At 43.2% G+C, this 27,662-nt stretch overlaps 1 long non-coding RNA gene across 1 annotated transcript; it reads right to left on the bottom strand.

Annotated features, from left to right (window-relative positions):
* Positions 1-3,576: 3,576 nt before the first annotated feature.
* LOC308610187 lies at positions 3,577-23,160 on the bottom strand. The gene is made up of 2 exons (XR_014014446.1): positions 22,987-23,160; positions 3,577-3,685 (listed from the first exon to the last, which is right to left on the bottom strand). It is a non-coding gene; the product is annotated as an uncharacterized lncRNA (long non-coding RNA).
* Between the last annotated feature and the right edge of the window lie 4,502 nt (positions 23,161-27,662).

The following is a 27,662-nucleotide window of genomic DNA, read 5'->3' as shown; positions in this document are numbered from 1 at the left end:
TACCTCTAGACTCATCTACAGTGCTGCAAATGGAATTGTGTCCTTATTTTCCTTGGCTTCTATTCTGCCTTAGCGAGGTCCATTTTCAACAATGTGATTCCCTGAGGGTTGTGGATTAGCTGACGTGGGAAGGCTTATCCTGCCGGCCGGCCCTCCCCAGGTGTGCCTAGTTGAGGTCAATATAAACAGCGCTCCAGGCAGCAATAGCCCCTGAACCTGTGCCTGACTCCATTTTCTCTGCCCCGTCAGCAGTCTCGGGGCTGTGCAGTTGGGAGGGAGTGAGGGGCCACAGCTTTCTTGGTGGCCCGGTGTGAGTGGGGTTCTGCTGACCTTTCTGCAGGAGTTGCCAGGCTGCCTCCTGTAAAGAAGAGGATGTGTCACCCATACATTCCGCTGGAATTTCTCTCCGGACAGAGGTGAGGAAGGAAAAAAGCAGTGGGTGCCAGGACAGGTGGGGTATCTCAGGCAGGACAATGGAAAGCTTCCGGAATAGCGCCTGGGGCCAGGACCACCCTGGCTGGCCTGCAGTCACCAAGTTGGCCTGTGTGCTGTCGCTAGTGTGGCTCCACGGCCCTTCCTCTAGGCTTTCAAGCCCTTGTGCATATTCAGGTGTTTTACCTGCGAAGGGTGGGAACAGTTCAGCAGCAGCTGGCCTGGGGCTCAGCTCACCTTTATTCAGAGATGCCTCGGCACGGTCTCCCAGCTTTGCAATGAGGACGCTCCTTGCGTGGGGGGTGGGTGCTAGCTGGATGGGAGATGATTCCACACCTCTGACCAATTTCAGAATTGTTTACCGCTGGAGCAAGTGCCCTGATAGGGTTTTCCTCTGTATAACTGGTGGGTTCAGGTGTTTTTTCATTTATGGTTCAAGTTAGATTTTATTCCTCTTTTATGTATTTATAGATATAAGCATGGAAATAATTCATTCCTATAAATACATGTGTGTGAAGGGAAGAACTTTATTTCTGTTTTATTTTTTAATTTTATTTTTTAAAATTTTGAAATTTAATTTTATTTACTTTTTTATACAGCAGGTTATTATCAGTTATGTATTTTATGCATATACATGTACACAGGTCAATCCCAATCTCCCAACTCATCCCACCACCACCACCCTATGCCTTCCCACACTTGGTGTCCATACGTTTGTTCTCTACCTCTGTGTCTCTATTTCTTCCCTGCAAACCAGTTCATCTGTACCATTTGTTAGGTTCCACATATATGCATTAATATACAATATTTGTTTTCCTCTTTCTGACTTTCTTCATTCTGTATGACAGTCTCTAGATCCATCGATGTCTCTACAAATGACCCAGTTTCATTCCTTTTTATGGCCGAGTAATATTCCATTTTATATATGTACCCCATCTTTATCCATTCATCTGTCTGTGGGCATTTAGGTTGCTTCCATTACCTGGCTATTGTAAATAGTGCTGCAATGAACATTGTGGTGAATGTGCCTTTTTGATTTATGGTTTTCTCTGGGTATATGCCCAGAAGTGGGATTGCTGGATCAGATGGTAATTCTATTTCTAGTTTTTTAAAGGAAACTCCATACTGTTCTCCATAGTGACGGTATCAATTTACATTCCCACCAATAGTGGAAGAGGGCTCCTTTTGTCCACACCCTCCCCAGAATTTGTTGTTTGTAGATTTTCTGATGATGCCGATCCTAACAGGTGTGAGGTGATACCTCATTGTAGTTTTGATTTGCATTTCTCTAATAATTAGTGCCCTTGAGCCGCTTTTCATGTGCGTCTTGGCCATCTCTGTGTCTTCTTTGAAGAAACGTCTCTTTAGAACTTCTGCCCATTTTTGTATTGGGTTGTTTGTTTTTTTAATATTAAGCTGCATGAGCTGTTTATATATATTGGAGATTAAACCTTTGTCCATTGATTCGTTTGCAACGATTTTCGCCCAGTCTGAGGGATGCCTTTTCCCATTCCCGTCTTTTTAACCAAAAAAGAAAGAAAGACAAAGAAGCAGAACACTAATGTGCATAAAATATGCCTTTTGAAACGGTCGTTTTGAAATATGGACGTCCTTTGAATTTTTTGGTCGATATGTGACCCCAGGATTTGTTTTCAGGGCAGGTGTCATTTACAGGCCTGCAATGATTTTGAATATCCACTGACCATTAGCGCTGGGATTAAAGCTGCTGTTGTGTGAAACGGCCACAAGGTGGCAGCAGTTCTCCCTTACCAAATCTGGTTACTAGGGCAGCAGAGCCTCAATGGAAGTCGTGTTCTAGATTGGAATTTAGAATGGAATGTGCCAGGAGAAAGCCCCTCAAGTTTGTCTCCCTACTTCTTGTTCGTATTTTTAATTTAAATTTTTATTTTTTATTACAGCAAGTTTGATTACAATGTTTGGCTTATTGTAGGTGTCGAAGATGTGGTTCTTTTACACATATACAGATGTCTGTTTTTCCTGGGATCCTTTTCCCAGGTACGTTATGACAGAATGTTGAGTAGTCTTCTCTTGGTATTCCGTAGGTCTTTGGTGATTATATATGTCACCTGTGTTTGTATATGTCTGTTAACCCCGATATCGTAATGAAACCAATCCTCACACCTTTCCCTTGGTGAACCATAAGTTTGTTTAATGAATCTGTGATTGCCCTTCTCCGTGGAAATATCTGCCCTGGTATCCATTTTTAGGTAACACCTATAAGTGATATGATATGATATGTGTCTTTCACTTTCTGACTTACTACAAGTCACATGATTACCTCTAGACTCATCTACGGTGCTGCAAATGGCATTGTGTCCTTATTTTCCTTGGCTTCTATTCTGCCTTAGCGAGGTCCATTTTCAACAATGTGATTCCCTGAGGGTTGTGGATTAGCTGACGTGGGAAGGCTTATCCTGCCGGCCGGCCCTCCCCAGGTGTGCCTAGTTGAGGTCAATATAAACAGCGCTCCAGGCAGCAATAGCCCCTGAACCTGTGCCTGACTCCATATTCTCGGCCCCGTCAGCAGTCTCGGGGCTGTGCAGTTGGGAGGGAGTGAGGGGCCACAGCTTTCTTGGTGGCCCGGTGTGAGTGGGGTTCTGCTGACCTTTCTGCAGGAGTTGCCAGGCTGCCTCCTGTAAAGAAGAGGATGTGTCACCCATACCTTCCGCTGTAATTTCTCTCCGGACAGAGGTGAGGAAGGAAAAAAGCAGTGGGTGCCAGGACAGGTGGGGTATCTCAGGCAGGACAATGGAAAGCTTCCGGAATAGCGCCCGGGGCCAGGACCACCCTGGCTGGCCTGCAGTCACCAATTTGGCCTGCGTGCTTTCGCTAGTGTGGCTCCACGGCCCTTCCTCTAGGCTTTCAAGCCCTTATACATATTCAGGTGTTTTACCTGCGAAGGGTGGGAACAGTTCAGCAGCAGCTGGCCTGGGGCTCAGCTCACCTTTATTCAGAGATGCCTCGGCACGGTCTCCCAGCTTTGCAATGAGGACGCTCCTTGCGTGGGGGGTGGGTGCTAGCTGGATGGGAGATGATTCCCCACCTCTGACCAATTTCAGAATTGTTTACCGCTGGAGCAAGTGCCGTGATAGGGTTTTCCTCTGTATAACTGGTGGGTTCAGGTTTTTTTTCGTTTATGGTTCAAGTTAGATTTTATTCCTCTTTTATGTATTTATAGATATAAGCATGGAAACAATTCATTCCTATAAATACATGTGTGTGAAGGGAAGAACTTTTTTCTGATTTATTTTTAAATTTTATTTTTTAAAATTTTGAAATTTAATTTTATTTACTTTTTTATACAGCAGGTTATTATCAGTTATGTATTTTATGCATATACATGTATGCAGGTCAATCCCAATCTCCCAACTCATCCCACCACCACCACCCTATGCCTTCCCACACTTGGTGTCCATACGTTTGTTCTCTACCTCTGTGTCTCTATTTCTTCCCTGCAAACCAGTTCATCTGTACCATTTGTTAGGTTCCACATATATGCATTAATATACAATATTTGTTTTCCTCTTTCTGACTTTCTTCATTCTGTATGACAGTCTCTAGATCCATCGATGTCTCTACAAATGACCCAGTTTCATTCCTTTTTATGGCCGAGTAATATTCCATTTTATATATGTACCCCATCTTTATCCATTCATCTGTCTGTGGGCATTTAGGTTGCTTCCATTACCTGGCTATTGTAAATAGTGCTGCAATGAACATTGTGGTGAATGTGCCTTTTTGATTTATGGTTTTCTCTGGGTATATGCCCAGAAGTGGGATTGCTGGATCAGATGGTAATTCTATTTCTAGTTTTTTAAAGGAAACTCCATACTGTTCTCCATAGTGACGGTATCAATTTACATTCCCACCAATAGTGGAAGAGGGTTCCTTTTGTCCACACCCTCCCCAGAATTTGTTGTTTGTAGATTTTCTGATGATGCCGATCCTAACAGGTGTGAGGTGATACCTCATTGTAGTTTTGATTTGCATTTCTCTAATAATTAGTGCCCTTGAGCAGCTTTTCATGTGCGTCTTGGCCATCTCTGTGTCTTCTTTGAAGAAACGTCTCTTTAGAACTTCTGCCCATTTTTGTATTGGGTTGTTTGTTTTTTTAATATTAAGCTGCATGAGCTGTTTATATATATTGGAGATTAAACCTTTGTCCATTGATTCGTTTGCAACGATTTTCGCCCAGTCTGAGGGATGCCTTTTCCCATTCCCGTCTTTTTAACCAAAAAAGAAAGAAAGACAAAGAAGCAGAACACTAATGTGCATAAAATATGCCTTTTGAAACGGTCGTTTTGAAATATGGACGTCCTTTGAATTTTTTGGTCGATATGTGACCCCAGGATTTGTTTTCAGGGCAGGTGTCATTTACAGGCCTGCAATGATTTTGAATATCCACTGACCATTAGCGCTGGGATTAAAGCTGCTGTTGTGTGAAACGGCCACAAGGTGGCAGCAGTTCTCCCTTACCAAATCTGGTTACTAGGGCAGCAGAGCCTCAATGGAAGTCGTGTTCTAGATTGGAATTTAGAATGGAATGTGCCAGGAGAAAGCCCCTCAAGTTTGTCTCCCTACTTCTTGTTCGTATTTTTAATTTAAATTTTTATTTTTTATTTCAGCAAGTTTGATTACAATGTTTGGCTTATTGTAGGTGTCGAAGATGTGGTTCTTTTACACATATACAGATGTCTCTTCTTCCTGGGATCCTTTTCCCAGGTACATTATGACAGAATGTTGAGTAGTCTTCTCTTGGTATTCCGTAGGTCTTTGGTGATTATATATGTCACCTGTGTTTGTATATGTCTGTTAACCCCGATATCGTAATGAAACCAATCCTCACACCTTTCCATTGGTGAACCATAAGTTTGTTTAATGAATCTGTGATTGCCCTTCTCCGTGGAAATATCTGCCCTGGTATCCATTTTTAGGTAACACCTATAAGTGATATGATATGATATGTGTCTTTCACTTTCTGACTTACTACAAGTCACATGATTACCTCTAGACTCATCTACGGTGCTGCAAATGGCATTGTGTCCTTATTTTCCTTGGCTTCTATTCTGCCTTAGCGAGGTCCATTTTCAACCATGTGATTCCCTGAGGGTTGTGGATTAGCTGACCTGGGCAGCCTTACCCTGCCGGCCGGCCCTCCCCAGGTGTGCCTGGTTGAGGTCAATATAAACAGCGCTCCAGGCAGCAATAGCCCCTGAACCTGTGCCTGACTCCATATTCTCTGCCCCGTCAGCAGTCTCGGGGCTGTGCAGTTGGGAGGGAGTGAGGGGCCACAGCTTTCTTGGTGGCCCGGTGTGAGTGGGGTTCTGCTGACCTTTCTGCAGGAGTTGCCAGGCTGCCTCCTGTAAAGAAGAGGATGTGTCACCCATACCTTCCGCTGTAATTTCTCTCCGGACAGAGGTGAGGAAGGAAAAAAGCAGTGGGTGCCAGGACAGGTGGGGTATCTCAGGCAGGACAATGGAAAGCTTCCGGAATAGCGCCCGGGGCCAGGACCACCCTGGCTGGCCTGCAGTCACCAAGTTGGCCTGCGTGCTGTCGCTAGTGTGGCTCCACGGCCCTTCCTCTAGGCTTTCAAGCCCTTGTACATATTCAGGTGTTTTACCTGCGAAGTGTGGGAACAGTTCAGCAGCAGCTGGCCTGGGGCTCAGCTCACCTTTATTCAGAGATGCCTCGGCACGGTCTCCCAGCTTTGCAATGAGGACGCTCCATGCATGGGGGGTGGGTGCTAGCTGGATGGGAGATGATTCCACACCTCTGACCAATTTCAGAATTGTTTACCGCTGGAGCAAGTGCCGTGATAGGGTTTTCCTCTGTATAACTGGTGGGTTCAGGTTTTTTTTCGTTTATGGTTCAAGTTAGATTTTATTCCTCTTTTATGTATTTATAGATATAAGCATGGAAATAATTCATTCCTATAAATACATGTGTGTGAAGGGAAGAACTTTTTTCTGTTTTATTTTTAAATTTTATTTTTTTAAATTTTGAAATTTAATTTTATTTACTTTTTTATACAGCAGGTTATTATCAGTTATGTATTTTATGCATATACATGTATACAGGTCAATCCCAATCTCCCAACTCATCCCACCACCACCACCCTATGCCTTCCCACACTTGGTGTCCATACGTTTGTTCTCTACCTCTGTGTCTCTATTTCTTCCCTGCAAACCAGTTCATCTGTACCATCTTTTAGGTTCCACATATATGCATTAATATACAATATTTGTTTTCCTCTTTCTGACTTACTTCATTCTATATGACAGTCTCTAGATCCATCGATGTCTCTACAAATGACCCAGTTTCATTCCTTTTTATGGCCGAGTAATATTCCATTTTATATATGTACCCCATCTTTATCCATTCATCTGTCTGTGGGCATTTAGGTTGCTTCCATTACCTGGCTATTGTAAATAGTGCTGCAATGAACATTGTGGTGAATGTGCCTTTTTGATTTATGGTTTTCTCTGGGTATATGCCCAGAAGTGGGATTGCTGGATCAGATGGTAATTCTATTTCTAGTTTTTTAAAGGAAACTCCATACTGTTCTCCATAGTGACGGTATCAATTTACATTCCCACCAATAGTGGAAGAGGGCTCCTTTTGTCCACACCCTCCCCAGAATTTGTTGTTTGTAGATTTTCTGATGATGCCGATCCTAACAGGTGTGAGGTGATACCTCATTGTAGTTTTGATTTGCATTTCTCTAATAATTAGTGCCCTTGAGCAGCTTTTCATGTGCGTCTTGGCCATCTCTGTGTCTTCTTTGAAGAAACGTCTCTTTAGAACTTCTGCCCATTTTTGTATTGGGTTGTTTGTTTTTTTAATATTAAGCTGCATGAGCTGTTTATATATATTGGAGATTAAACCTTTGTCCATTGATTCGTTTGCAACGATTTTTGCCCAGTCTGAGGGATGCCATTTTCCATTCCCGTCTTTTTAACCAAAAAAGAAAGAAAGACAAAGAAGCAGAACACTAATGTGCATAAAATATGCCTTTTGAAACGGTCGTTTTGAAATATGGACGTCCTTTGAATTTTTTGGTCGATATGTGACCCCAGGATTTGCTTCCAGGGCAGGTGTCATTTACAGGCCTGCAATGATTTTGAACATCCACTGACCCTTAGCGCTGGGATTAAAGCTGCTGTTGTGTGAAACGGCCACAAGGTGGCAGCAGTTCTCCCTTACCAAATCTGGTTACTAGGGCAGCAGAGCCTCAATGGAAGTCGTGTTCTAGATTGGAATTTAGAATGGAATGTGCCAGGAGAAAGCCCCTCAAGTTTGTCTCCCTACTTCTTGTTCGTATTTTTAATTTAAATTTTTATTTTTTATTACAGCAAGTTTGATTACAATGTTTGGCTTATTGTAGGTGTCGAAGATGTGGTTCTTTTACACATATACAGATGTCTCTTCTTCCTGGGATCCTTTTCCCAGGTACGTTATGACAGAATGTTGAGTAGTCTTCTCTTGGTATTCCGTAGGTCTTTGGTGATTATATATGTCACCTGTGTTTGTATATGTCTGTTAACCCCGATATCCTAATGAAACCAATCCTCACACCTTTCCCTTGGTGAACCATAAGTTTGTTTAATGAATCTGTGATTGCCCTTCTCCGTGGAAATATCTGCCCTGGTATCCATTTTTAGGTAACACCTATAAGTGATATGATATGATATGTGTCTTTCACTTTCTGACTTACTACAAGTCACATGATTACCTCTAGACTCATCTACGGGGCTGCAAATGGCATTGTGTCCTTATTTTCCTTGGCTTCTATTCTGCCTTAGCGAGGTCCATTTTCAACAATGTGATTCCCTGAGGGTTGTGGATTAGCTGACGTGGGAAGGCTTATCCTGCCGGCCGGCCCTCCCCAGGTGTGCCTAGTTGAGGTCAATATAAACAGCGCTCCAGGCAGCAATAGCCCCTGAACCTGTGCCTGACTCCATATTCTCTGCCCCGTCAGCAGTCTCGGGGCTGTGCAGTTGGGAGGGAGTGAGGGGCCCCAGCTTTCTTGGTGGCCCGGTGTGAGTGGGGTTCTGCTGACCTTTCTGCAGGAGTTGCCAGGCTGCCTCCTGTAAAGAAGAGGATGTGTCACCCATACCTTCCGCTGGAATTTCTCTCCGGACAGAGGTGAGGAAGGAAAAAAGCAGTGGGGGCCAGGACAGGTGGGGTATCTCAGGCAGGACAATGGAAAGCTTCCGGAATAGCGCCCGGGGCCAGGACCACCCTGGCTGGCATGCAGGCACCAAGTTGGCCTGCGTGCTGTCGCTAGTGTGGCTCCACGGCCCTTCCTCTAGGCTTTCAAGCCCTTGTACATATTCAGGTGTTTTACCTGCGAAGGGTGGGAACAGTTCAGCAGCAGGTGGCCTGGGGCTCAGCTCACCTTTATTCAGAGATGCCTCGGCACGGTCTCCCAGCTTTGCAATGAGGACGCTCCTTGCGTGGGGGGTGGGTGCTAGCTGGATGGGAGATGATTCCACACCTCTGACCAATTTCAGAATTGTTTACCGCTGGAGCAAGTGCCCTGATAGGGTTTTCCTCTGTATAACTGGTGGGTTCAGGTTTTTTTTCGTTTATGGTTCAAGTTAGATTTTATTCCTCTTTTATGTATTTATAGATATAAGCATGGAAATAATTCATTCCTATAAATACATGTGTGTGAAGGGAAGAACTTTTTTCTGTTTTATTTTTAAATTTTATTTTTTAAAATTTTGAAATTTAATTTTATTTACTTTTTTATACAGCAGGTTATTATCAGTTATGTATTTTATGCATATACATGTATACAGGTCAATCCCAATCTCCCAACTCATCCCACCACCACCACCCTATGCCTTCCCACACTTGGTGTCCATACGTTTGTTCTCTACCTCTGTGTCTCTATTTCTTCCCTGCAAACCAGTTCATCTGTACCATCTTTTAGGTTCCACATATATGCATTAATATACAATATTTGTTTTCCTCTTTCTGACTTACTTCATTCTATATGACAGTCTCTAGATCCATCGATGTCTCTACAAATGACCCAGTTTCATTCCTTTTTATGGCCGAGTAATATTCCATTTTATATATGTACCCCATCTTTATCCATTCATCTGTCTGTGGGCATTTAGGTTGCTTCCATTACCTGGCTATTGTAAATAGTGCTGCAATGAACATTGTGGTGAATGTGCCTTTTTGATTTATGGTTTTCTCTGGGTATATGCCCAGAAGTGGGATTGCTGGATCAGATGGTAATTCTATTTCTAGTTTTTTAAAGGAAACTCCATACTGTTCTCCATAGTGACGGTATCAATTTACATTCCCACCAATAGTGGAAGAGGGCTCCTTTTGTCCACACCCTCCCCAGAATTTGTTGTTTGTAGATTTTCTGATGATGCCGATCCTAACAGGTGTGAGGTGATACCTCATTGTAGTTTTGATTTGCATTTCTCTAATAATTAGTGCCCTTGAGCAGCTTTTCATGTGCATCTTGGCCATCTCTGGGTCTTCTTTGAAGAAACATCTCTTTAGAACTTCTGCCCATTTTTGTATTGGGTTGTTTGTTTTTTTAATATTAAGCTGCATGAGCTGTTTATATATATTGGAGATTAAACCTTTGTCCATTGATTCGTTTGCAACGATTTTTGCCCAGTCTGAGGGATGCCATTTTCCATTCCCGTCTTTTTAACCAAAAAAGAAAGAAAGACAAAGAAGCAGAACACTAATGTGCATAAAATATGCCTTTTGAAATGGTCGTTTTGAAATATGGACGTCCTTTGAATTTTTTGGTCGATATGTGACCCCAGGATTTGCTTCCAGGGCAGGTGTCATTTACAGGCCTGCAATAATTTTGAACATCAACTGACCCTTAGCGCTGGGATTAAAGCTGCTGTTGTGTGAAACGGCCACAAGGTGGCAGCAGTTCTCCCTTACCAAATCTGGTTACTAGGGCAGCAGAGCCTCAATGGAAGTCGTGTTCTAGATTGGAATTTAGAATGGAATGTGCCAGGAGAAAGCCCCTCAAGTTTGTCTCCCTACTTCTTGTTCGTATTTTTAATTTAAATTTTTATTTTTTCTTTCAGCAAGTTTGATTACAATGTTTGGCTTATTGTAGGTGTCGAACATGTGGTTCTTTTACACATATACAGATGTCTCTTCTTCCTGGGATCCTTTTCCCAGGTACATTATGACAGAATGTTGAGTAGTCTTCTCTTGGTATTCCGTAGGTCTTTGGTGATTATATATGTCACCTGTGTTTGTATATGTCTGTTAACCCCGATATCGTAATGAAACCAATCCTCACACCTTTCCCTTGGTGAACCATAAGTTTGTTTAATGAATCTGTGATTGCCCTTCTCCGTGGAAATATCTGCCCTGGTATCCATTTTTAGGTAACACCTATAAGTGATATGATATGATATGTGTCTTTCACTTTCTGACTTACTACAAGTCACATGATTACCTCTAGACTCATCTACGGTGCTGCAAATGGCATTGTGTCCTTATTTTCCTTGGCTTCTATTCTGCCTTAGCGAGGTCCATTTTCAACCATGTGATTCCCTGAGGGTTGTGGATTAGCTGACCTGGGCAGCCTTACCCTGCCGGCCGGCCCTCCCCAGGTGTGCCTGGTTGAGGTCAATATAAACAGCGCTCCAGGCAGCAATAGCCCCTGAACCTGTGCCTGACTCCATATTCTCTGCCCCGTCAGCAGTCTCGGGGCTGTGCAGTTGGGAGGGAGTGAGGGGCCCCAGCTTTCTTGGTGGCCCGGTGTGAGTGGGGTTCTGCTGACCTTTCTGCAGGAGTTGCCAGGCTGCCTCCTGTAAAGAAGAGGAGGTGTCACCCATACCTTCCGCTGGAATTTCTCTCCGGACAGAGGTGAGGAAGGAAAAAAGCAGTGGGGGCCAGGACAGGTGGGGTATCTCAGGCAGGACAATGGAAAGCTTCCGGAATAGCGCCCGGGGCCAGGACCACCCTGGCTGGCCTGCAGGCACCAAGTTGGCCTGCGTGCTGTCGCTAGTGTGGCTCCACGGCCCTTCCTCTAGGCTTTCAAGCCCTTGTACATATTCAGGTGTTTTACCTGCGAAGGGTGGGGACAGTTCAGCAGCAGGTGGCCTGGGGCTCAGCTCACCTTTATTCAGAGATGCCTCGGCACGGTCTCCCAGCTTTGCAATGAGGACGCTCCTTGCGTGGGGGGTGGGTGCTAGCTGGATGGGAGATGATTCCACACCTCTGACCAATTTCAGAATTGTTTACCGCTGGAGCAAGTGCCCTGATAGGGTTTTCCTCTGTATAACTGGTGGGTTCAGGTGTTTTTTCGTTTATGGTTCAAGTTAGATTTTATTCCTCTTTTATGTATTTATAGATATAAGCATGGAAATAATTCATTCCTATAAATACATGTGTGTGAAGGGAAGAACTTTTTTCTGTTTTATTTTTAAATTTTATTTTTTTAAATTTTGAAATTTAATTTTATTTACTTTTTTATACAGCAGGTTATTATCAGTTATGTATTTTATGCATATACATGTATACAGGTCAATCCCAATCTCCCAACTCATCCCACCACCACCACCCTATGCCTTCCCACACTTGGTGTCCATACGTTTGTTCTCTACCTCTGTGTCTCTATTTCTTCCCTGCAAACCAGTTCATCTGTACCATCTTTTAGGTTCCACATATATGCAATAATATACAATATTTGTTTTCCTCTTTCTGACTTACTTCATTCTATATGACAGTCTCTAGATCCATCGATGTCTCTACAAATGACCCAGTTTCATTCCTTTTTATGGCCGAGTAATATTCCATTTTATATATGTACCCCATCTTTATCCATTCATCTGTCTGTGGGCATTTAGGTTGCTTCCATTACCTGGCTATTGTAAATAGTGCTGCAATGAACATTGTGGTGAATGTGCCTTTTTGATTTATGGTTTTCTCTGGGTATATGCCCAGAAGTGGGATTGCTGGATCAGATGGTAATTCTATTTCTAGTTTTTTAAAGGAAACTCCATACTGTTCTCCATAGTGACGGTATCAATTTACATTCCCACCAATAGTGGAAGAGGGCTCCTTTTGTCCACACCCTCCCCAGAATTTGTTGTTTGTAGATTTTCTGATGATGCCGATCCTAACAGGTGTGAGGTGATACCTCATTGTAGTTTTGATTTGCATTTCTCTAATAATTAGTGCCCTTGAGCCGCTTTTCATGTGCGTCTTGGCCATCTCTGTGTCTTCTTTGAAGAAACGTCTCTTTAGAACTTCTGCCCATTTTTGTATTGGGTTGTTTGTTTTTTTAATATTAAGCTGCATGAGCTGTTTATATATATTGGAGATTAAACCTTTGTCCATTGATTCGTTTGCAACGATTTTCGCCCAGTCTGAGGGATGCCTTTTTCCATTCCCGTCTTTTTAACCAAAAAAGAAAGAAAGACAAAGAAGCAGAACACTAATGTGCATAAAATATGCCTTTTGAAACGGTCGTTTTGAAATATGGACGTCCTTTGAAATTTTTGGTCGATATGTGACCCCAGGATTTGCTTCCAGGGCAGGTGTCATTTACAGGCCTGCAATGATTTTGAATATCCACTGACCATTAGCGCTGGGATTAAAGCTGCTGTTGTGTGAAACGGCCACAAGGTGGCAGCAGTTCTCCCTTACCAAATCTGGTTACTAGGGCAGCAGAGCCTCAATGGAAGTCGTGTTCTAGATTGGAATTTAGAATGGAATGTGCCAGGAGAAAGCCCCTCAAGTTTGTCTCCCTACTTCTTGTTCGTATTTTTAATTTAAATTTTTATTTTTTATTACAGCAAGTTTGATTACAATGTTTGGCTTATTGTAGGTGTCGAAGATGTGGTTCTTTTACACATACAGATGTCTCTTCTTCCTGGGATCCTTTTCCCAGGTACGTTATGACAGAATGTTGAGTAGTCTTCTCTTGGTATTCCGTAGGTCTTTGGTGATTATATATGTCACCTGTGTTTGTATATGTCTGTTAACCCCGATATCGTAATGAAACCAATCCTCACACCTTTCCCTTGGTGAACCATAAGTTTGTTTAATGAATCTGTGATTGCCCTTCTCCGTGGAAATATCTGCCCTGGTATCCATTTTTAGGTAACACCTATAAGTGATATGATATGATATGTGTCTTTCACTTTCTGACTTACTACAAGTCACATGATTACCTCTAGACTCATCTACGGTGCTGCAAATGGCATTGTGTCCTTATTTTCCTTGGCTTCTATTCTGCCTTAGCGAGGTCCATTTTCAACAATGTGATTCCCTGAGGGTTGTGGATTAGCTGACCTGGGCAGCCTTACCCTGCCGGCCGGCCCTCCCCAGGTGTGCCTGTTTGAGGTCAATATAAACAGCGCTCCAGGCAGCAATAGCCCCTGAAGCTGTGCCTGACTCCATACTCTCTGCCCCGTCAGCAGTCTCGGGGCTGAGCTGGTGGGAGGGAATGAGGGGCCACAGCTTTGTTGGCGGCCCGGTGTGAGTGGGGCACTGCTGGCCTTTCTGCAGGAGTTGCCAGGCTGCCTCCTGTAAACAAGAGGATGTGTCACCCATACCTTCCACTGGAATTTCTCTCCGGACAGAGGTGAGGAAGGAAAAAAGCAGTGGGGGCCGGGACAGGAGGGGTATCACAGGCAGGACAATGGAAAGCTTCCGGAAGAGTACCCGGGGCCAGGACCACCCTGGCTGGCCTGCAGGCACCAAGTTGGCCTGCGTGCTGTCGCTAGTGTGGCTCCACGGCCCTTCCTCTAGGCTTTCAAGCCCTTGTACATATTCAGGTGTTTTACCTGCGAAGGGTGGGAACAGTTCAGCAGCAGCTGGCCTGGGGCTCAGCTCACCTTTATTCAGAGATGCCTCGGCACGGTCTCCCAGCTTTGCAATGAGGACGCTCCTTGCGTGCGGGGTGGGTGCTAGCTGGATGGGAGATGATTCCACACCTCTGACCAATTTCAGAATTGTTTACCGCTGGAGCAAGTGCCCTGATAGCGTTTTCCTCTGTATAACTGGTGGGTTCAGGTTTTTCTTCTTTTATGGTTCAAGTTAGCTTTTATTCCTCTTTTATGTATTTATAGATATAAGCATGGAAATAATTCATTCCTATAAATACATCTGTGTGAAGGGAAGAACTTTTTTCTCTTTTATTTTTAAATTTTATTTTTTATAATTTTGAAATTTAATTTTATTTACTTTTTTATACAGCAGGTTATTATTAGTTATGTATTTTATGCATATACATGTATACAGGTCAATCTCAATCTCCCAACTCATCCCACCACCACCACCCCATGGCTTCCCACACTTGGTGTCCATACGTTTGTTCTCTACCTGTGTGTCTCTATTTCTTCCCTGCAAACCAGTTCATCTGTACCATTTTTTAGGTTCCATATATATGCATTAATATACAATATTTGTTTTCCTCTTTCTGACTTACTTCATTCTGTATGACAGTCTCTAGATCCATCGATGTCTCTACAAATGACCCAGTTTCATTCCTTTTTATGGCCGAGTAATATTCCATTTTATATATGTACGCCAGTTTTATCCATTCATCTGTCTGTGGGCATTTAGGTTGCTTCCATTACCTGGCTATTGTAAATAGTGCTGCAATGAACATTGTGGTGAATGTGCCTTTTTGATTTATGGTTTTCTCTGGGTATATGCCCAGAAGTGGGATTGCTGGATCAGATGGTAATTCTATTTCTAGTTTTTTTAAGGAAACTCCATAGAGTTCTCCATAGTGACTGTATCAACTTACATTCCCACCAATAGTGGAAGAGGGCTCCTTTTGTCCACACCCTCCCCAGAATTTGTTGTTTGTAGATTTTCTGATGATGCCGATCCTAACAGGTGTGAGGTGATACCTCATTGTAGTTTTGATTTGCATTTCTCTAATAATTAGTGCCCTTGAGCAGCTTTTCATGTGCGTCTTGGCCATCTCTGTGTCTTCTTTGAAGAAACGTCTCTTCAGAACTTCTGCCCATTTTTGTATTGGGTTGTTTGTTTTTTTAATATTAAGCTGCATGAGCTGTTTATATATATTGGAGATTAAACCTCTGTCCATTGATTCGTTTGCAACGATTTTCGCCCAGTTTGAGGGATGCCTTTTTCCATTCCCGTCTTTTTAACCAAAAAAGAAAGACAAAGAAGCAGAACACTAATGTGCATAAAATATGCCTTTTGAAACGGTCGTTTTGAAATATGGACGTCCTTTGAATTTTTTGGTCGATATGTGACCCCAGGATTTGCTTCCAGGGCAGGTGTCATTTACAGGCCTGCAATGATTTTGAATATCAAGTGACCATTAGCGCTGGGATTAAAGCTGCTGTTGTGTGAAACGGCCACAAGGTGGCAGCAGTTCTCCCTTACCAAATCTGGTTACTAGGGCAGCAGAGCCTCAATGGAAGTCGTGTTCTAGATTGGAATTTAGAATGGAATGTGCCAGGAGAAAGCCCCTCAAGTTTGTCTCCCTACTTCTTGTTCGTATTTTTAATTTAAATTTTTATTTTTTATTACAGCAAGTTTGATTACAATGTTTGGCTTATTGTAGGTGTCGAAGATGTGGTTCTTTTACACATATACAGATGTCTCTTCTTCCTGGGATCCTTTTACCAGGTACATTATGACAGAATGTTGAGTAGTCTTCTCTTGGTATTCCGTAGGTCTTTGGTGAATATATATGTCACCTGTTTTTGTATATGTCTATTAACCCCGATATCGTAATGAATCCAATCCTCACACCTTTCCATTGGTGAACCATAAGTTTGTTTAATGAATCTGTGATTGCCCTTCTCCGTGGAAATATCTGCCCTGGTATCCATTTTTAGGTAACAACTATAAGTGATATGATATGTGTCTTTCACTTTCTGACTTACTACAAGTCACGTGATTACCTGTAGACTCATCTACGGTGCTGCAAATGGCATTGTGTCCTTATTTTCCTTGGCTTCTATTCTGCCTTAGCGAGGTCCATTTTCAACAATGTGATTCCCTGAGGGTTGTGGATTAGCTGACCTGGGCAGCCTTACCCTGCCGGCCGGCCCTCCCCAGGTGTGCCTGGTTGAGGTCAATATAAACAGCGCTCCAGGCAGCAATAGCCCCTGAACCTGTGCCTGACTCCATATTCTCTGCCCCGTCAGCAGTCTCGGGGCTGAGCTGGTGGGAGGGAATGAGGGGCCACAGCTTTGTCGGCGGCCCAGTGTGAGTGGGGCACTGCTGGCCTTTCTGCAGTAGTTGCCAGGCTGCCACCTGTAAAGAAGAGGATGTGTCACCCATACCTTCCGCTGGAATTTCTCTCCGGACAGAGGTGAGGAAGGAAAAAAGCAGTGGGGGCCGGGACAGGTGGGGTATCTCAGGCAGGACAATGGAAAGCTTCCGGAAGATGGCCCGGGGCCAGGACCACCCTGGCTGGCCTGCAGGCACCAAGTTGGCCTGCGTGCTGTCGCTGGTGTGGCTCCACGGCCCTTCCTCTAGTCTTTCAAGCCCTTGTACATATTCAGGTGTTTTATCTGGGAAGGGTGGGAACAGTTCAGCAGCAGCTGGCCTGGGGCTCAGCTCACCTTTATTCAGAGATGCCTCGGCACGGTCCCCCAGCTTTGCAATGAGGACGCTCCTTGTGTGGGGGGTTGGTTGCTGGCTGTATGGGAGATGATTCCCCACCTCTGACCAATTTCAGAATTGTTTACCGCTGGAGCAAGTGCCCTGATAGCGTTTTCCTCTGTATAACTGGTGGGTTCAGGTTTTTATTCCTTTATGGTTCAAGTTAGCTTTTATTCCTCTTTTATGTATTTATAGATATAAGCATGGAAATAATTCATTCCTATAAATACATCTGTGTGAAGGGAAGAACTTTTTTCTCTTTTATTTTTAAATTTTATTTTTTATAATTTTGAAATTTAATTTTATTTACTTTTTTATACAGCAGGTTATTATTAGTTATGTATTTTATGCATATACATGTATACAGGTCAATCTCAATCTCCCAACTCATCCCACCACCACCACCCCATGGCTTCCCACACTTGGTGTCCATACGTTTGTTCTCTACCTGTGTGTCTCTATTTCTTCCCTGCAAACCAGTTCATCTGTACCATTTTTTAGGTTCCACATATATGCATTAATATACAATATTTGTGTTCCTCTTTCTGACTTACTTCATTCTGTATGACAGTCTCTAGATCCATCGATGTCTCTACAAGTGACCCAGTTTCATTCCTTTTTATGGCCGAGTAATATTCCATTTTATATATGTACGCCAGTTTTATCCATTCATCTGTCTGTGGGCATTTAGTTTGCTTCCATTACCTGGCTATTGTAAATAGTGATGCAATGAACATTGTGGTGAATGTGCCTTTTTGATTTATGGTTTTCTCTGGGTATATGCCCAGAAGTGGGATTGCTGGATCAGATGGTAATTCTATTTCTAGTTTTTTTAAGGAAACTCCATAGTGTTCTCCATAGTGACTGTATCAATTTACATTCCCACCAATAGTGGAAGAGGGCTCCTTTTGTCCACACCCTCCCCAGAATTTGTTGTTTGTAGATTTTCTGATGATGCCGATTCTAACAGGTGTGAGGTGATACCTCATTGTAGTTTTGATTTGCATTTCTCTAATAATTAGTGCTGTTGAGCAGCTTTTCATGTGCGTCTTGGCCATCTCTGTGTCTTCTTTAAAGAAACGTCTCTTTAGATCTTCTGCCCATTTTTGTATTGGGTTGTTTGTTTTTTTAATATTAAGCTGCATGAGCTGATTATATATATTGGCGATTAAACCTTTGACCATTGATTCGTTTGCAACTATTTTCGCCCCTTCTGAGGGATGCCTTTTTCCATTCCCGTTTTTTTAACCAAAAAAGAAAGAAAGAAAAAGAAGCAGAAAACTAATGTGCATAAAATATGCCTTTTGAAACGGTCGTTTTGAAATATGGACGTCCTTTGAATTTTTTGGTCTATATGTGACCCCAGGATTTGCTTCCAGGGCAGGTGTCATTTACAGGTCTGCAATGATTTTGAATATTAACTGACCATTAGCGCTCGGATTAAAGCTGCTGTTGTGTGAAACGGCCACAAGGTGGCAGCAGTTCTCCCTTACCAATTCTGGTTACTAGGGCAACAGAGCCTCAATGGAAGTCGTGTTCTAGATTGGAATTTAGAATGGAATGTGCCAGGAGAAAGCCCCTCAAGTTTGTCTCCCTACTTCTTGTTTGTGTTTTTAATTTAATTTTTATTTTTTATGACAGCAAGTTTGATTACAATGTTTGGCTTGTTGGAGGTGTGGAAGATGTGGTTCTTTTACACATATACAGATGTCTGTTTTTCCTGGGATCCTTTTCCCATGTACGTTATGACAGAATGTTGAGTAGTCTTTTGGTATTCCGTAGGTGTTTGGTGATTATATATGTCACCTGTGTTTGTATAAGTCTGTTAACCCTGATATCGTAATGAAACCGATCCTCACACCTTTCCATTGGTGAACCATAAGTTTGTTTAATGAATCTGTGATTGCCCTTCTCCGTGGAAATATCTGCCCTGGTATCCATTTTTAGGTAACACCTATAAGTGATATGATATGATATGTGTCTTTCACTTTCTGACTTACTACATGTCACGTGATTACCTCTAGACTCATCTACGGTGCTGCAAATGGCATTGTGTCCTTTTTTTCCTTGCCTTCTATTCTGACTTAGCGAGGTCCATTTTCATCAATGTGATTCCCTGCGGGTTGTGGATTAGCGGACGTGGGCAGCCTTATCCTGCCGGCCGGCCCTCCCCAGGTGTGCCTGGTTGAGGTCAATATAAACAGCGCTCCAGGCAGCAATAGCCCCTGAACCTGTGCCTGACTCCATATTCTCTGCCCCGTCAGCAGTCTCGGGGCTGTGCTGGTGGGTGGGAGTGAGGGGCCACAGCTTTGTTGGTGGCCCGGTGTGAGTGGGGTTCTGCTGACCTTTCTGCAGGAGTTGCCAGGCTGCCTCCTGTAAAGAAGAGGATGTGTCACCCATACCTTCCGCTGGAATTTCTCTCCGGACAGAGGTGAGGAAGGAAAAAAGCTGTGGGGGCCGGGACATGTGGGGTATCTCAGGCAGGACAATGGAAAGCTTCCGGAAGAGGGCCCGGGGCCAGGACCACCCTGGCTGGCCTGCAGGCACCAAGTTGGCCTGCGTGCTGTCGCTGGTGTGGCTCCACGGCCCTTCCTCTAGTCTTTCAAGCCCTTGTACATATTCAGGTATTTTACCTGGGAAGGGTGGGAACAGTTCAGCAGCAGCTGGCCTGGGGCTCAGCTCACCTTTATTCAGAGATGCCTCGGCATGGTCCCCCAGCTTTGCAATGAGGACGCTCCTTGTGTGGGGGGTGGGTTGCTGGCTGTATGGGAGATGATTCCCCAACTCTGACCAATTTCAGTATTGTTTACCGCTCGAGCAAGTGCCCTGATAGCGTTTTCCTCTGTATAACTAGTGGGTTCAGGTTTTTCTTCTTTTATGGTTCAAGTTAGCTTTTATTCCTCTTTTATGTATTTATAGATATAAGCATGGAAATAATTCATTCCTATAAATACATCTGTGTGAAGGGAAGAACTTTTTTCTCTTTTATTTTTAAATTTTATTTTTTATAATTTTGAAATTTAATTTTATTTACTTTTTTATACAGCAGGTTATTATTAGTTATGTATTTTATGCATATACATGTATACAGGTCAATCTCAATCTCCCAACTCATCCCACCACCACCACCCCATGGCTTCCCACACTTGGTGTCCATACGTTTGTTCTCTACCTGTGTGTGTCTCTTTCTTCCCTGCAAACCAGTTCATCTGTACCATTTTTTAGGTTCCACATATATGCATTAATATACAATATTTGTTTTCCTCTTTCTGACTTACTTCATTCTGTATGACAGTATCTAGATCCATCGATGTATCTACAAATGACCCAGTTTCATTCCATTTTATGGCCGAGTAATATTCCATTTTATATATGTACCCCAATTTTATCCATTCATATGTCTGTGGGCATTTAGGTTGCTTCCATTACCTGGCTATTGTAAATAGTGCTGCAATGAACATTGTGGTGAATGTGCCTTTTTTTTTTTTTTTTTTTTTTTTTCTTTTTGCAGTATGCGGGCCTCTCACTGTTGCGGCCTCTCCCGTTGCGGAGTACAGGCTCCGGACGCGCAGGCCCAGCGGCCATGGCTCACGGGCCCAGCCGCTCCACGGCATATGGGATCCTCCCAGACCGGGGCACGAACCCGTATCCCCTGCATCGGCAGGCGGACTCCCAACCACTGCGCCACCAGGGAGGCCCGAATGTGCCTTTTTGATTTATGGTTTTCTCTGCGTATATGCCCAGAAGTGGGATTGCTGGATCAGATGGTAATTCTATTTCTAGTTTTTTTAAGGAAACTCCATAGTGTTCTCCATAGTGACTGTATCAATTTACATTCCCACCAATAGTGGAAGAGGGCTCCTTTTGTCCACACCCTCCCCAGAATTTGTTGTTTGTAGATTTTCTGATGATGCCGATCCTAACAGGTGTGAGGTTATACCTCATTGTAGTTTTGATTTGCATTTCTCTAATAATTAGTGCTGTTGAGCAGCTTTTCATGTGCGTCTTGGCCATCTCTGTGTCTTCTTTAAAGAAACGTCTCTTTAGATCTTCTGCCCATTTTTGTATTGGGCTGTTTGTTTTTTTAATATTAAGCTGCATGAGCTGTTTATATATATTGGAGATTAAACCTTTGTCCATTGATTCGTTTGCAACTATTTTCGCCCCTTCTGAGGGATGCCTTTTTCCATTTCCGTTTTTTAACCAAAAAAGAAAGAACGAAAATGAAGCAGAACACTAATGTGCATAAAATATGCCTTTTGAAACGGTCGTTTTGAAATATGGACGTCCTTTGAATTTTTTGGTCGATATGTGACCCCAGGATTTGCTTCCAGGGCAGGTGTCATTTACAGGCCTGCAATGATTTTGAATATCAAGTGACCATTAGCGCGGGGATTAAAGCTGCTGTTGTGTGAAACGGCCACAAGGTGGCAGCAGTTCTCCCTTACCAAATCTGGTTACTAGGGCAGCAGAGCCTCAATGGAAGTCGTGTTCTAGATTGGAATTTAGAATGGAATGTGCCAGGAGAAAGCCCCTCAAGTTTGTCTCCCTACTTCTTGTTTGTGTTTTTAGTTTAATTTTTATTTTTTATTACAGCAAGTTTGATTACAATGTTTGGCTTGTTGGAGGTGTGGAAGATGTGGTTCTTTTACACATATACAGATGTCTGTTTTTCCTGGGATCCTTTTCCCATGTACGTTATGACAGAATGTTGAGTAGTCTGTTGGTATTCCGTAGGTGTTTGGTGATTATATATGTCACCTGTGTTTGTATAAGTCTGTTAACCCCGATATCGTAATGAAACCAATCCTCACACCTTTCCATTGGTAAACCATGTTTGTTTAATGAATCTGTGATTGCCCTTCTCCGTGGAAATATCTGCCCTGGTATCCATTTTTAGGTAACACCTATAAGTGATATGATATGATGTGTCTTTCACTTTCTGACTTACTACATGTCACGTGATTACCTCTACACTCATCTACGGTGCTGCAAATGGCATTGTGTCCTTATTTTCCTTGGCTTCTATTCTGCCTTAGCGAGGTTCATTTTCAACAATGTGATTCCCTGACGGTTGTGGATTAGCTGACCTGGGCAGCCTTACCCTGCCGGCCGGCCCTCCCTAAGTGTGCCTGGTTGAGGTCAATATAAACAGCGCTCCAGGCAGCAATAGCCCCTGAAGCTGTGCCTGACTCCATATTCTCTGCCCCGTCAGCAGTCTCGGGGCTGAGCTGGTGGGAGGGAATGAGGGGCCACAGCTTTGTTGGCGGCGCAGTGTGAGTGGGGCTCTGCTGGCCTTTCTGCAGGTGTTGCCAGGCTGCCACCTGTAAAGAAGAGGATGTGTCACCCATACCTTCCGCTGGAATTTCTCTCCGGACAGAGGTGAGGAAGGAAAAAAGCAGTGGGGGCCGGGACAAGAGGGGTATCACAGGCAGGACAAAGGAAAGCTTCCGGAAGAGGGCCAGGGGCTAGGACCACCCTGGCTGGCCTGCAGGCACCAAGTTGGCCTGCGTGCTGTCGCTGGTGTGGCTCCACGGCCCTTCCTCTAGTCTTTCAAGCCCTTGTACATATTCAGGTGTTTTATTTGGGATGGGTGGGAACAGTTCAGCAGCAGCTGGCCTGGGGCTCAGCTCACCTTTATTCAGAGATGCTTCGGCACGGTCCCCCAGCTTTGCAATGAGGATGCTCCTTGTGTGGGGGGTGGGTTGCTGGCTGTATGGGAGATGATTCCCCACCTCTGACCAATTTCAGAATTGTTTACCGCTGGAGCAAGTGCCCTGATAGCGTTTTCCTCTGTATAACTAGTGGGTTCAGGTTTTTCTTCTTTTATGGTTCAAGTTAGCTTTTATTCCTCTTTTATGTATTTATACATATAAGCATGGAAATAATTCATTCCTATAAATACATCTGTGTGAAGGGAAGAACTTTTTTCTCTTTTATTTTTAAATTTTATTTTTTATAATTTTGAAATTTAATTTTATTTACGTTTTTATACAGCAGGTTATTATTAGGTATGTATTTTATGCATATACATGTATACAGGTCAATCTCAATCTCCCAACTCATCCCACCACCACCACCCCATGGCTTCCCACACTTGGTGTCCATACGTTTGTTCTCTACCTGTGTGTGTCTCTTTCTTCCCTGCAAACCAGTTCATCTGTACCATTTTTTAGGTTCCACATATATGCATTAATATACAATATTTGTTTTCCTCTTTCTGACTTACTTCATTCTATATGACAGTCTCTAGATCCATCGATGTCTCTACAAATGACCCAGTTTCATTCCTTTTTATGGCCGAGTAATATTCCATTTTATATATGTACCCCATCTTTATCCATTCATCTGTCTGTGGGCATTTAGGTTGCTTCCATTACCTGGCTATTGTAAATAGTGCTGCAATGAACATTGTGGTGAATGTGCCTTTTTGATTTATGGTTTTCTCTGGGTATATGCCCAGAAGTGGGATTGCTGGATCAGATGGTAATTCTATTTCTAGTTTTTTAAAGGAAACTCCATACTGTTCTCCATAGTGACGGTATCAATTTACATTCCCACCAATAGTGGAAGAGGGCTCCTTTTGTCCAAATCCTTCCCAGAATTTGTTGTTTGTAGATTTTCTGATGATGCCGATCCTAACAGGTGTGAGGTGATACCTCATTGTAGTATTGATTTGCATTTCTCTAATAATTAGTGCTGTTGAGCAGCTTTTCATGTGCGTCTTGGCCATCTCTGTGTCTTCTTTAAAGAAACGTCTCTTTAGATCTTCTGCCCATTTTTGTATTGGGTTGTTTGTTTTTTTAATATTAAGCTGCATGAGCTGTTTATATATATTGGAGATTAAACCTTTGTCCATTGATTCGTTTGCAACGATTTTCGCCCCTTCTGAGGGATGCCTTTTTCCATTCCCGTTTTTTTAACCAAAAAAGAAAGAAAGAAAAAGAAGCAGAAAACTAATGTGCATAAAATATGCCTTTTGAAGCGGTCGTTTTGAAATATGGACGTCCTTTGAATTTTTTGGTCGATATGTGACCCCAGGATTTGTTTTCAGGGCAGGTGTCATTTACAGGTCTGCAATGATTTTGAATATCAACTGACCATTAGCGCTGGGATTAAAGCTGCTGTTGTGTGAAACGGCCACAAGGTGGCAGCAGTTCTCCCTTACCAAATCTGGTTACCAGGGCAACAGAGCCTCAATGGAAGTCGTGTTCTAGATTGGAATTTAGAATGGAATGTGCCAGGAGAAAGCCCCTCAAGTTTGTCTCCCTACTTCTTGTTTGTGTTTTTAATTTAATTTTTATTTTTTATGACAGCAAGTTTGATTACAATGTTTGGCTTGTTGGAGGTGTGGAAGATGTGGTTCTTTTACACATATACAGATGTCTGTTTTTCCTGGGATCCTTTTCCCATGTACGTTATGACAGAATGTTGAGTAGTCTTTTGGTATTCCGTAGGTGTTTGGTGATTATATATGTCACCTGTGTTTGTATAAGGCTGTTAACCCCGATATCGTAATGAAACCAATCCTCACACCTTTCCATTGGTGAACCATAAGTTTGTTTAATGAATCTGGGATTGCCCTTCTCCGTGGAAATATCTGCCCTGGTATCCATTTTTAGGTAACACCTATAAGTGATATGATATGATATGTGTCTTTCACTTTCTGACTTACTACATGTCACGTGATTACCTCTAGACTCATCTACGGTGCTGCAAATGGCATTGTGTCCTTTTTTTCCTTGCCTTCTATTCTGACTTAGCGAGGTCCATTTTCAACAATGTGATTCCCTGCGGGTTGTGGATTAGCTGACGTGGGCAGCCTTATCCTGCCGGCCGGCCCTCCCCAGGTGTGCCTGGTTGAGGTCAATATAAACAGCGCTCCAGGCAGCAATAGCCCCTGAACCTGTGCCTGACTCCATATTCTCTGCCCCGTCAGCAGTCTCGGGGCTGTGCTGGTGGTTGGGAGTGAGGGGCCACAGCTTTGTTGGTGGCCCGGTGTGAGTGGGTTCTGCTGACCTTTTTGCAGGAGTTGCCAAGCTGCCTCCTGTAAAGAAGAGGATGTGTCACCCATACCTTCCGCTGGAATTTCTCTCCGGACAGAGGTGAGGAAGGAAAAAAGCAGTGGGGGCCGGGACAGGTGGGGTATCTCAGGCAGGACAATGGAAAGCTTCCGGAAGAGGGCCCGGGGCCAGGACCACCCTGGCTGGCCTGCAGGCACCAAGTTGGCCTGCGTGCTGTCGCTGGTGTGGCTCCACGGCCCTTCCTCTAGTCTTTCAAGCCCTTGTACATATTCAGGTGTTTTACCTGGGAAGGGTGGGAACAGTTCAGCAGCAGCTGGCCTGGGGCTCAGCTCACCTTTATTCAGAGATGCCTCGGCACGGTCCCCCAGCTTTGCAATGAGGACGCTCCTTGTGTGGGGGGTGGGTTGCTGGCTGTATGGGAGATGATTCCCCACCTCTGACCAATTTCAGAATTGTTTACCGCTGGAGCAAGTGCCCTGATAGCGTTTTCCTCTGTATAACTGGTGGGTTCAGGTTTTTCTTCTTTTATGGTTCAAGTTAGCTTTTATTCCTCTTTTATGTATTTATAGATATAAGCATGGAAATAATTCATTCCTATAAATACATCTGTGTGAAGGGAAGAACTTTTTTCTCTTTTATTTTTAAATTTTATTTTTTATAATTTTAAAAGTTAATTTTATTTACTTTTTTATACAGCAGGTTATTATTAGTTATGTATTTTATGCATATACATGTATACAGGTCAATCTCAATCTCCCAACTCATCCCACCACCACCACCCCATGGCTTCCCACACTTGGTGTCCATACGTTTGTTCTCTACCTGTGTGTCTCTATTTCTTCCCTGCAAACCAGTTCATATGTACCATTTTTTAGGTTCCACATATATGCATTAATATACAATATTTGTTTTCCTCTTTCTGACTTACTTCATTCTGTATGACAGTCTCTAGATCCATCGATGTCTCTACAAATGACCCAGTTTCATTCCTTTTTATGGCCGAGTAATATTCCATTTTATATATGTACCTCAATTTTATCCATTCATCTGTCTGTGGGCATTTAGGTTGCTTCCATTACCTGGCTATTGTAAATAGTGCTGCAATGAACATTGTGGTGAATGTGCCTTTTTGATTTATGGTTTTCTCTGGGTATATGCCCAGAAGTGGGATTGCTGGATCAGATGGTAATTCTATTTCTAGTTTTTTTAAGGAAACTCCATAGTGTTCTCCATAGTGACTATATCAATTTACATTCCCACCAATAGTGGAAAAGGGCTCCTTTTGTCCACACCCTCCCCAGAATTTGTTGTTTGTAGATTTTCTGATGATGCCGATTCTAACAGGTGTGAGGTGATACCTCATTGTAGTTTTGATTTGCATTTCTCTAATAATTAGTGCTGTTGAGCAGCTTTTCATGTGCGTCTTGGCCATCTCTGTGTCTTCTTTAAAGAAACGTCTCTTTAGATCTTCTGCCCATTTTTGTATTGGGTTGTTTGTTTTTTTAATATTAAGCTGCATGAGCTGTTTATATATATTGGAGATTAAACCTCTGTCCATTGATTCGTTTGCAACTATTTTCGCCCCTTCTGAGGGATGCCTTTTTCCATTCCCGTTTTTTTAACCAAAAAAGAAAGAAAGAAAAAGAAGCAGAAAACTAATGTGCATAAAATATGCCTTTTGAAGCGGTCGTTTTGAAATATGGACGTCCTTTGAATTTTTTGGTCGATATGTGACCCCAGGTTTTGTTTTCAGGGCAGGTGTCATTTACAGGTCTGCAATGATTATTTATTTATTTATTTATTTTGCGGTACGTGGGCCTCTCACTGCTGTGGCCTCTCCCGTTGTGGAGCACAGGGTGCGGACGCGCAGGCTCAGCGGCCATGGCTCACGGGCCCAGCCGCTCACGCGGCATGTGGGATCTTCCCAGACCGGGGCACGAACCCACGTCCCCTGCATCAGCAGGCGGACTCTCAACCACTGCGCCACCAGGGAAGCCCTGCAATGATTTTGAATATCAACTGACCATTAGCGCTGGGATTAATGCTGCTGTTGTGTAAAACGGCCACAAGGTGGCAGCAGTTCTCCATTACCAATTCTGGTTACTAGGTCAACAGAGCCTCAATGGAAGTCGTGTTCTAGATTGGAATTTAGAATGGAATGTGCCAGGAGAAAGCCCCTCAAGTTTGTCTCCCTACTTCTTGTTCGTGTTTTTAATTTAATTTTTATTTTTTATGACAGCAAGTTTGATTACAATGTTTGGCTTGTTGGAGGTGTGGAAGATGTGGTTCTTTTACACATATACAGATGTCTGTTTTTCCTGGGATCCTTTTCCCATGTACGTTATGACAGAATGTTGAGTAGTCTTTTGGTATTCCGTTGGTGTTTGGTGATTATATATGTCACCTGTGTTTGTATAAGTCTGTTAACCCCGATATCGTAATGAAACCAATCCTCACACCTTTCCATTGGTGAACCATAAGTTTGTTTAATGAATCTGTGATTGCCCTTCTCCGTGGAAATATCTGCCCTGGTATCCATTTTTAGGTAACACCTATAAGTGATATGATATGATATGT

Source organism: Mesoplodon bidens, assembly GCF_964165515.1.
Source record: "Mesoplodon bidens genome assembly, contig: HAP1_SCAFFOLD_213, whole genome shotgun sequence".
Classification (NCBI taxonomy): domain Eukaryota; kingdom Metazoa; phylum Chordata; class Mammalia; order Artiodactyla; family Ziphiidae; genus Mesoplodon; species Mesoplodon bidens.
The sequence above is the reverse complement of the archived record's forward strand: the minus strand, read 5'-3'. Positions and strand labels throughout refer to the sequence as shown.